The 11,055-nt window shown below is 42.2% G+C and overlaps 3 pseudogenes; 2 read left to right on the top strand and 1 right to left on the bottom strand.

Annotated features, from left to right (window-relative positions):
- The first annotated feature begins 735 nt into the window (after window positions 1-735).
- On the top strand, window positions 736-1,546 carry LOC142422692 (zinc finger CCHC domain-containing protein 9 pseudogene; annotated as a pseudogene).
- A 2,691-nt stretch (window positions 1,547-4,237) lies between these two features.
- On the top strand, window positions 4,238-5,568 carry LOC142422749 (polyadenylate-binding protein 4 pseudogene; annotated as a pseudogene).
- Window positions 5,569-7,613: 2,045 nt separating this feature from the next.
- LOC142422748 (uncharacterized) lies at window positions 7,614-10,499 on the bottom strand (annotated as a pseudogene).
- Between the last annotated feature and the right edge of the window lie 556 nt (window positions 10,500-11,055).

Here is an 11,055-nt window from a genome sequence, read left to right as displayed (position 1 = left end):
TGGCAGTAATCCCTCATGATATAGTCTAACTAAATTAGGTTCAATAGCATGTCATATGATTTCAGATAGGAACTTTTTTATGACTGTAAGACCTGATATTAACTTTACCAGATATTTTATAAGCAATGCTGACATATATACAAGTGCTGAAGGAATGGAACATAGAATACTGGAAGATACTTAGACTAGAAAATAATGATTCCTTTTTTATTTGTTTATTTTAATTAACAAGCTTTCCATGATTAGGACCTAATTAATTTCTGAGAGATTTTCCTGAGAGTATTCGCTCCCTCTTTCTTTTAATAAAGCATTCTTAAACATATGCAAAGGGATAACTCTTTCCTAACTTTGCCATTAAGATTTGGGGGAAGGGAATTAAGGAGTTCTTTAAACCATCATTCTTTTGACCATTAAAAAAAAGATAGCTTCTTATTTTTCACCCAGGATTAATATGAAATAATGATTATATAGGGCAATTAACACTATAATTTTTCACACAAGCTGACAGTGACAGCAATTTTCTAGAAAAATAAAATTATAGTGACCATTCCTCCATCCTCTTATTTTGTCCCAGATTGATATTTTTTTCCAATATCCTGATTAGGAAAATTGCAATTGTACCAAAAGTAAATTACTTGGATCTGCAATCATAAGTCAGTAAATAAAACCTGACACAGCAAATGCTCCTGATCTCAAGGATTCGCGTGTGATTGATTAGGTACAGCTTGGGAAACCATGACCAGGTGGGAACAAGTTACAGCCACAGCTAACAAGAGAACCTTGGAGGCAGCACCATGGAAGGATCTGAAGATGGGACCCAAGACAGCGGAAATCAAAGCCAAGCCAAAGTTAAATCATTTCAAAGCCCATGAACTGCCCTTTAAAAATGATGCACTCCAAACAAAACACAAAAAAGAACAAAAAGAAAAAGAGTACTTAAATGAAGATGTGAATGGGTTCACGGAACACCTAAGGCAGAGCTCACAGGTGGCTCACAATGGAGAGAGGGGAGCAGCTGTCAGTGCGGAAATCAGCGAAGACATTGCACTTGCTCTAAAGAAAGACAGTCAGAGGGAAGGAAGAAGATTAAAAAGGCAAACAGCAAAGACAAATGCAATGGTTTGTTTCCATTGTAGACAACCTGGACACGGGGTTGCAGACTGCCCAGCTGTCCTTGACCCTCAGGATGCAGGCACTGGACTACGCTATCGTTGCGGGTCCACAGAACATGAAATAACTAAGCGCAAAGCTAAAGTGGACATAGCTCTTGGTGAAATTTCTTTCGCAAAATATTTCATGTGTGGGGAGATGGACACCCATCAGATCTTTTCCTGAGAAACCCAAAGGGATCTATGCTGATGGTGGTGACTGCAGACTTTGTGGCTCCGTGCAACACTATCAGGAAGACTGCCCAGAAATGAACTCCAATCGAGTGCTCACGGTTGGTCGCTGGGACAAGGGAATGAGTGCAGACCATGAAGACATTTTGGATGCTCCCAAGCTACAGGCATCCAAAACCAAATTGCCCAAAGTTGTTCATTTCTGAATATGTCTGCTTCACAAGAGGGAACTGGGCTGCCTGAGAGGCCCATATGATCTGGTCACGGCCAAGCCTCGTTTCCTGAGTTTGGCCAGTCAAGGAGGACCTTCTTCCACTGTCTGGAGAACACCCCTGGGAAAAAGTCCTAGTTGTTTATGTGAACTTCTCCAAAATACAATGAACAGACAGAACCTTGGTATAATTAGGCTATTATGTACCTGATTTTAGCAATCCCCTTTTCTTAAAATCAATCATGCATTAATGCAAACCAGTTGTAAACAAAAGGTCTACTTGCCTTTGAAGGTCAACTTTTCTCATACTGTTTTCTTCAAAATAGAAATCTTATTGTATTATTACAATAGAAATGTTTTTAAATGGCCACAAAATTGCTGTGTTTTTACAATACGGAATAAAAGTCATTTATTTGGCCACAAAACCAACCTGACACAGCATGAGAAAGTAAGACTTCTCTTGCGGCCATTCTCCCCTCTGTTTACACAGTAGCTGCCATGGCTCAGGGCCATGATTCTTCTTACCAATATTGCTATAATTGGCTTCTATCAGAGCAATGTTCTTCTAGATTCTTCTCACCCCAACTTCCACTAAAGACTTCTTCAAACATTGCAATGTAGCCTTATAGTACTATATCTCCAATTAAACATCCCAAATTGGAGCCTTTGAATAATTTTGAATAGTTTCCAAACCCTTCTGCATAATCCTTCCAAACTGCTCAGTGTATTTCTGTCCACATACTCTATACTTGTTGACATTGATTCATTTCTCACTCAATAGTAATATGTATGTTAGAGTAGAATTATGTGACATAGAATTTTCAAAATTAGATGGCCAGACGTTTTTACTCAGGCACCTCTGCATGAATTCACACTGCTACTGGTCAGGCTTAAGTATTTGCACCCCCCAGGAAATTCCATATTGCCTCTCACCTCGATAATTTGAAACTGTTTCTGAAACAATCCTCTCCCTTAACCTATATTATCCCATTTGCTATTTAATAGGAAGAAATTGCAGGAAAATTATTTATTAAATCATCAGTCAATTTTCTAACAGTATATTTATGATACAGATAAAGGCATAAACTGTTGTCCACTTAAGAAATAGATCATAGTATTAAGATTTTTGTGACTAGTTTATTTAGATTACATGGAGAACAGGTAGATTAATATAAACACATTTTTAAGAATTTATTGAAAAGTACTTAGTATGTGCTTATATGCCAAGCATATGTTAGGTATTGCAACACAGAGGTTAGAAATCATTCCTTAAGGAATGCAATTGGGAATTTGAGGAAGATACATAACAAATTAAATAAACACACTATAGATGCTGCATTGATAGATAATTGTCATAAAACATGGTGTATAAACAAAACAAAAGAGTACAAGGTATAGCTGGGTATGAAAAACAGTGCTAGTAACACAGGTAGAGGAAACAGGAGGCATAATAGCCTAGTATCAAGGGGAAGTATAGGTTCAGCAATATAAGTGGTGAGTTGAATGGGAGATAATGAGTATCAGGACACAATTAAAGGTGTAATAAGGCTAAATTTTGAGCCATTAACATAGAACCTTAACCTATTTTTAAATTATTCTTTAAAAAATGGTGTGTTAGGCAGGGTTCTCTAGAGAATCGAAATCAGGGAAATCATGACTATATATAGATTCAGGCAGCAGGGTGGGTCACCAAAAGTTAGTAGCTCAGGAGCTTAGCAAAGCAGACCAGATGAGATATTGAGCGAAAGCAATGCAAGGCAACAGAATCCACCAGCTTCAAGCTCAAACAATATGTGCGGCAGCAGTTTGACGAAAGAGCCTCAAGCTCTAGTGGCATGATCCACAGATTGACCTGACTTTCATGTAGTGGGGCTCAGAGGTTCAGGCAGAGAACTAGCTGCAGCACCAGCACACTTGCTCCAGTACACTCCAGCATGCTCTGATCACCAGAGAGAGCCATTTATCTCTTTGCCCTCCAATCAAACTGTGACCTGATTAATTCCACATGTTTCTATTGGCCAGTGAGATAGTTAACGTTTATTGTGCCAGCATGGCCAATGAACATATGTGGGATTATTTGAAGGGTGGGGAGATACCTCGTCTCTCTTGTCTCTTGCTCTTTGATCATTGGACCAGTGTATGGCTGCCTTACTTGTTCTGTGCCTCATTTTGCAAGCTACACTACCTGTGGGACACCTAACCCATGGCCTGTGTCACTGTAATTTGAAGTTCCTTCAAGACGTTCTTCAGCACACTATTGGAATCTACATCTCTTGAGCCGGGGACTGTCATACTCTGTCATCTCGCTGACTATTAGTGACCTGCCTTGCTGTTTGCTGCCAGTGCCCAGATAGGCTGAATTGCTCTACAGAGGACTACCCTGCAGCCTGAACACTTGAAGGACTGCCTATGTCTCACAACAGTCTCATGGGAGTGAGTTGCACTGAGCCATTTGTACTGCTTTATAATTGAATTAACTGTTTATTTCATTTCTTATGTTATCTATCTAGCTATATAAATATAAATAAAATTATTAGCGTTCTGGTTTTGTATCTCTAGAGAACCCTGTCTAACATAGGCAGTTTGGTGCAATAAACCTACCTGTCACAAATGGAAAGCGAATTAAAATTTTAATCAGATAAATGACCAGACTAAAGTTTGTTAAAGGTATACTAATGTATGTGGCATGTGCAAAAATGGATTGGGGAGAGCAATAAGTTTAAAAACATGGCCAGTGCACAGAAGAAAGTTGAGCGGCAGGCAGGCTGAGCTAAAGCGGAAGTTTGAGCAGCTGAAGCAGGAGAGAATTAGTCGTTATCAGGGGGTGAACCTTTATATTAAGAACTTGGATGACACCATCGACGATGAGAAGCTAAGGAAAGTTTTCTCCTTTTGGGTCAATCACCAGTGCCAAGGTGATGCTGGAGGATGGGAGAAGCAAAGGCTTTGGCTTCATCTGCTTTTCATCTCCAGGAGAGGCTACCAAAGCCGTCACCGAGATGAAAGGCCGCATTGTGGGCTCTAAGCCCCTGGATGTAGCCCTGGCCCAGAGGAAGGAGGAGCGAAAGGCTCACCTGACCAACCAGTACATGCAGCGGGTGGCAGGCATGAGAGCACTCCCTGCCAACGCCATCTTAAATCAGTTCCAGCTGCAGCTGGTGGCTACTTTGTGCCAGCAGGTCCCCAGGCTCAGGGAAGACCTCCGTATTACACGCCTAACCAGCTGGCACAGATGAGGCCTAATCCACGCTGGCAGCAAGGCGGGACACCCCAAGGCTTCCAAGGAATGCCAAGTGCTTTACGCCAGTCTGGGCCTCGTCCAGCTCCTCGCCATCTGGCTCCAACTGGTGTGCCCACATCTGTGCAGAACTTAGCTCCTGGGGCTGCCGAACTGCTGCCTCTGCCCCTCGGGCTGTGGTCCCTTACAAATATGCCTCCAGCGTCCGCAGCCCCCATCCCGCCATACCGCCTTTGCAGGCTCCACAGCCTGCAGTCCACGTGCAGTGGCAGGAGCCCCTGACTGCCTCTTTGTTGGCCGCAGCACCCCCACAGGAGCAGAAGCAGATACTGGGAGAGCGACTGTTCCCACTCATCCAAACAATGCACGCTAACCTAGCCGGGAAGATCACGGGCATGCTGCTGGAGATAGACAACCCAGAGCTGCTGTACATGCTGGAGTCCCCGGAATCCCTGCGCTCCAAGGTGGATGAAGCTGTTGCAGTTCTACAGGCCCATCATGCCAAGAAGGAAGCTGCCCAGAAGGTGGGCGCTGTTGTTGCTGCTGCTACCTCTTAGACAAGGAGTAAGCTATTCAGAAGCCAAATAACCCCTCCTGAATTTCAGCTCAAGTTGGAAGACTCCCTAACTTGTCCTATGGACGTCAACATTAAGAACCACAAATTACGAATTAATAGGTCATTTTGTATCAAAAGGTCAATTATGAAGCACCTAGAATTTTTTTTCAATTATACAAAGATATTCTCTGGGTTCTGCCATAGCCCAGATAATGTTAACATTTTTTTTTCTATTGTGGGTTTTGATTCTCCCCTCCGCCAAAAAAAATTTTGGTTTTATTTGATGTATCTAAGTCTTAAGTTTCTCAAAAAAGGGGGAGAAAACGCTCCATTAAAATAAATAATAAATAAATAAGTAAATAAATAAAAACATGGCCAATGGTTCACAATGATGACTATGGAAAGAAATACTATCTGGAGCAAGCTTTTTTTCCCCTTTGAGAAATTGGAATATTACCAGAATCTAACACCCCTCTCTGAAAATGTGTTGTACTTGGAGGTTTGCAAATTTATATTTTGGAAGATATGCTATCAGTATTTCAGATATCAGTAGATCATTTCACCAGAACTTCCAGACTATGAAGAAAGATTTGGTGATCTACTATAGAAAATTAAGTAATGAAAATTCTATGTATCACAACAGAATATTTCCTGATGATGTCCTAAGAGAGAAACCCCAGAGGTTGGAAAACATTTAAAAACTACATAGTGGCTACGACAATGTACACAAAGCTACCAATGATCATGAAGGTGCCCCACAACTGAGGGATATTTTGTTTTGTTCTTTATGAAATCTCTATGACTTAAAACTGACTCCATGACAAAGCACCAACTGTAGGGAGAGCTAATGAATATAGAGGACTAGTGTCTAACCAAACTTATACAGACTTTGAGTATGGGAGGTAATATATATCTGTAATAAAACTCCAAAAACACAAACTCACTGCCATTGAGTTGGTTCTGACTCATGGCAACAATACAGGGCATGATTTAATTGTCCCTGTGGGTTTATGCGACTGTAACTCTTTACAGGAGTAGAAAGCCTTATCTTTCTCCCAAGGAGCATCTGGTGCTTTCAAACTGCTGACCTGGCAACAATGATGGAAAATCAGTAATGAATCACAAAGAATGAATATGATTCCCATTCATGCTAGAGCAGCGGTTTCAAACCTATGGGTCACGACCCCTTTGGGCATCGAATGACCCTTTCACAGAAGTCCTACGATTCAGAACAGTAGCAAAATTACAGTTATGAAGCAACAACAAAAATAATTTTATGGTTGAAGTGTCACCACAACATGAGGGACTGTATGAAAGGGTCGCAACATTAGGTAGGTTGAGAACCACTGTTGCAGAGCATTTGGTTAGAGAGATGGATATCCATTGTTAGCAGTAGTACATGCTTCCATGTGAACTATTACAACTATAGAGCTTGACATAGATGTTGAAATGACCTTTGAAGTACAGAAATTATATATACGTACAAATATATATTTCAGCGAATGCTAAATTAATCAACATATCCTTGTTTTCCTGCATAAGGGAGTAAATCAAATTGCACAACATGAAAAATCACCTTGGGATATTTCCTGATGAAAGATGCTCTCTTAATATGAAAGGCTATTTTTCTCTGTTTGGTGTTATATATTTCACTTTTAATAAGTTTACCTGCTCAAGGCAATAGCATTTTTGTTATATGTAGCAAAACATTGTGATATATATCAACATTCTAGTTCATCACTTTATCTTGTTCGAGATCTTTTTTTACACAGTGATTCTGGACCAGTGGGACAGGCCATCTTGGGGTCAGAAAGACAAATTGAAATGTATGACAATCTTCTTGACATTTTGGGCTCCACTGAACTCTGATGTGAATAAAAATGCTAATGATCCATTTTTGGCACAATAAATGTAGTACACAGTATGATTTTATATTATTTGCATGTATAGTTGCAAATAGGTGTATATTAGAAATACCAAATCTCAATGATAACACAGGCTTACAGATATGAAGAAGATATGAAATAATATGTGACAGGAACTGTTCTGCTGAGCTATGCAGTATTCCAACAGTTGTCTTTACGTTTCTCCTATAATGGTGTCTTGAGCATTGCCATAATTCTGGAAATTACTCAAAGTAAACAGGTTTCAATAAGGTTTTCAGACTTGGAACAGACTATGAAGAAGGAACTGGTTATCCACTTTATGAGGTAATTTTTTTTGTGGTAGAAAGAAAGAAAAAAAGAAATCAAAGGCAGAAAAATAGTTTTATTTCACAGCTCCCAGGCGAGGATCACAGGTCCCTAGTTGGGTCCCAGAAGTCGCAATGTCTGGGCAAGAGGTGAGGAGTTTTACAGCCCGGGTCTTAGGGAGGGAGTAGCTGGGGATTTCCCATTGCGATTTGGCTGTCTGCAAAGCCGGAACTGAGCAACAACGTTCAATGTTATCTGCAACAGTTAGCCTCTTGATTTGAAAGGTAACTGAAGGGGAGGAGAGGCTTGGTTTTCCCATTATCCTTGGAGTGTTTTTCACTTGCCCAGGGCATTTTTCCACTGACTTGCCCCAGAAACTCCCATTTCTGCCTAACATGCCCACCTTTTTGGTGATAAGGGGCATTGTAGTCTGTCTGGATGCTTCCTGCTGGTAGGGTGCGTTGTGGGGTTTAGACATGAGCGGGCAGAAGGAGGGCTGTTGGGCAAAAGGGTATACAAGTGGAGAAGAAGCTGCGTCACTGTGACTCTGTACAGTTCTTGTATGTGCGGCTGGATAAATCTGAGAAAACATGGAACTATGAGAAAAAATAGAGATGAGGATTAGTGGTCCTAGTAGGGGCAACAGCCAGGCAATTAAGGAGGATTGCAACCAGTCAAATGGGGAGTAATTTTTCGTCCATGACTGCAGAGGTCTTCACTTAGGCAGGTCAGCGTTTCTATGTCTTGCTCCACTAGCTCTGATTCATTGATGCAATAACAGCACTCTTCCTTGAGGAAGAGGCAAGTACCCCCTTTTCAGCAGTGAGAAGATCCAAGGCATGTCTGTTTTGCAGGGCAACTTGGGCCAGAGAGGTGAACTGGTGCTGTAACAAGGCTAAGGAGGCTGTGGTGGACTTCAAAGCCATCTGCAATTGGTCTTATAAATCTTATGCTGAGATGAGGGAGTGGCCTAGTGCACCTCCAGCTATTCCAGATGTTGCGACTGAAGAAGGTAGGTTTATACTTACAGTATAGGAAGGAAAGCTGCTCTCCTTGACCTTTAGACTAAGAGTAACCATGCTAACTCAGACTGACCATACCGAGTGAACTGAAGAACTACAGTAACTGGAAAACAAGGTCCTGCTGTGGAAGAATTTACACATTTAGTTAAAGTTCTATTGCACCAAAATAATTGCCTGGGGTTGGAGAAAATCTGAGTATTAACAGTTATGTTATGCTTGCAAACTCCATGCAGAGAAAAGCCATCTACATTCTGATCTGGGAAGTAACAGACTCGCTACGGCTGAGTCTGATTTACCTCCTCTGGTTCCCATAGTGGGATCTGACTCAGTAGAGTGGTACATTCTGCTTAGGGTGCTTTTGTGGGGACTAGCTTACCATTTATGCCTGCACTCCAGCCAGGTAGGAAAGCTCTACCCTGTGTAGCATAACCCAAGGCTAGAGGAAGCCTACCCACCTCCATCAGGGGAGATCCTGCCCAACTTCTCCCCAGGGAAATTCCTGCCTGTATGGCTGGGGGAGCTCCTATCTGTTCTCTGTGGTCCCACGTGACTGAGGGAACTTCCTCCTGTCTGCCTTAGTGCCTCCCAAGGCAGCTCAGCCAATACTCGCCAATGTTCCATGCTGCTGTGGGAACCTCTGCCTAACCTCCACAGTGATCTACCTGACTAGGGAACTTCTGCCCACCATTCGTGGTGCTTTATACCAAAGCATGCAGCCCCCCCCAACCTTCTGGGGCACTCCCCTTGCAGCAGGTACTCACACACACCCTCTGTGGTGCCACAAGCAGCTGTGGGCCACACCATCATGGCTTCTTGTGATATCACTTCTACCAACATTGGGTCAGCTAAATCATATGGCCCCAGTGGCAAAGCAGCTTGCACGGCAGCCTGAACCTGCTGTTCTGTGCCCCTCTCAAAATTGGAGACCTTTTGTGTCACTTGATAAATAGGTTGAAGTAGAACACCCAAATGAGGGATATGTGGCTTCAAAATCTGAAGAGGTCCACCAGGCATTGTGCCTCCTGTTTAGTTATTGTGGGGGACAGATTCACTTATTTTTCACTTTAGTAGGAATATATCAACATGCCCCATACCACTGGACCCCTAGAAGTTTTTGAGGTAGAGTATTCCTGAATCTTCATTGGGTTACTTTTTGAACTTATTGTATGCAGATGTTGAACCAATGAATCTAGAGTCTTTGATACATCCTCTTTAGTGGGTCCAATCAGCATAATGTCATCAATATAATGGACTAGTGTGACATTTTGTGAAATAGACAGGCGATCAAGTTCCCTTCGGACTAAATTATGGCACAGGGCAGAAGAGTTGGTGTACCCTCTGGGGAGAGTTGTGAAAGTGTATTGTTGTTCCTGCCAGCTGAAGGCAAACTGCTTCTGGTTGCCCTTCGAGACTCATTGAGAATAAGGCATTAGCCAGATCAAAAGCTGCATACCAAGTACCAGGAGAAGTGTTAATTTGCTCAAGCAATGGAATCACTTAGGAATAGCCGCTGCAATTGGAGTCACAACCTGGTTATGAAAATCCACTGTCATTCTTCATGATCCATCTGTTTTCTATTTTTTTTTACAGGTCAAATAGGTGAGTTAAACAGGGATGTGGTAGGAATCACCACCCCTCTTTGATGGTGACACTGATCTCTGCAATCTCTTCAGGAATGTGATATTGCTTTTGGTTTACTATTTTCCTAGGCAATGTCAGTTCTAAGGGTGTCCACTTGGCCTTTCCTACCATAATATCCCTTATTCCACATTTCAGGGATCCAATATGGGGGTTCTGCCAGTTACTAAGTATGTCTATTTCAATGATGCATTCTGGAACTGGGGAAATAACCACAGGATGGGTTCAGTGGCCACTAGACCTACAGTGAGGCATCCCTGAGCTAAAACTCCATTGATAACTTGACCTCCATAAGCCCCCATTCTGTCTGGCATGCCCTCTTGAAGGGTGGAGAGATAAATGGCTCAGTTATCCTTGCCTTTCTAGTTCTCAGGTCTGTTGCTCCCTGATAGTTGGACCAGGGTGCAGCTGCCTTAGCTAGTTCCCTGCTTCAGCTGGCAAGGCTCACTTCCTGCAAGACATCTCTGAAGAGTATCCACATGGACCTACCCTGATGCAGCCCTGGGTGCTGGAGCAGCCATATGGAGACCCCTACCAACACTGAGATGCTTACACACTCACTGATTGGACTTTCCTCCTGCAGTCAGCGTCATTTCCTGTGTTTTGTGAGATTGAGGAGGACTTTGTAGATCAGTGTTGGACATATGGGCTTCAGCAGCACTGGGTTGGAAGACTTTCTTAATGTACACTTACCCTTTATATACCCCACTCTTGGTCCCATAATGTGTTAGTCTGGGTAGACTAGAGAAACAAATCCACAGAAACTCATATGTATATAAGAGAAAGTTTTATATAAAGACTAAGTGTACAATAAGAAAGCATCCCAACCTAGTACTGTTCAAGTCCATAAGTCCAACA

The sequence above is a fragment of the Tenrec ecaudatus genome, chromosome 12, assembly GCF_050624435.1.
Source record: "Tenrec ecaudatus isolate mTenEca1 chromosome 12, mTenEca1.hap1, whole genome shotgun sequence".
NCBI classification, from domain to species: Eukaryota; Metazoa; Chordata; class Mammalia; order Afrosoricida; family Tenrecidae; genus Tenrec; species Tenrec ecaudatus.
The sequence above is the reverse complement of the archived record's forward strand: the minus strand, read 5'-3'. Positions and strand labels throughout refer to the sequence as shown.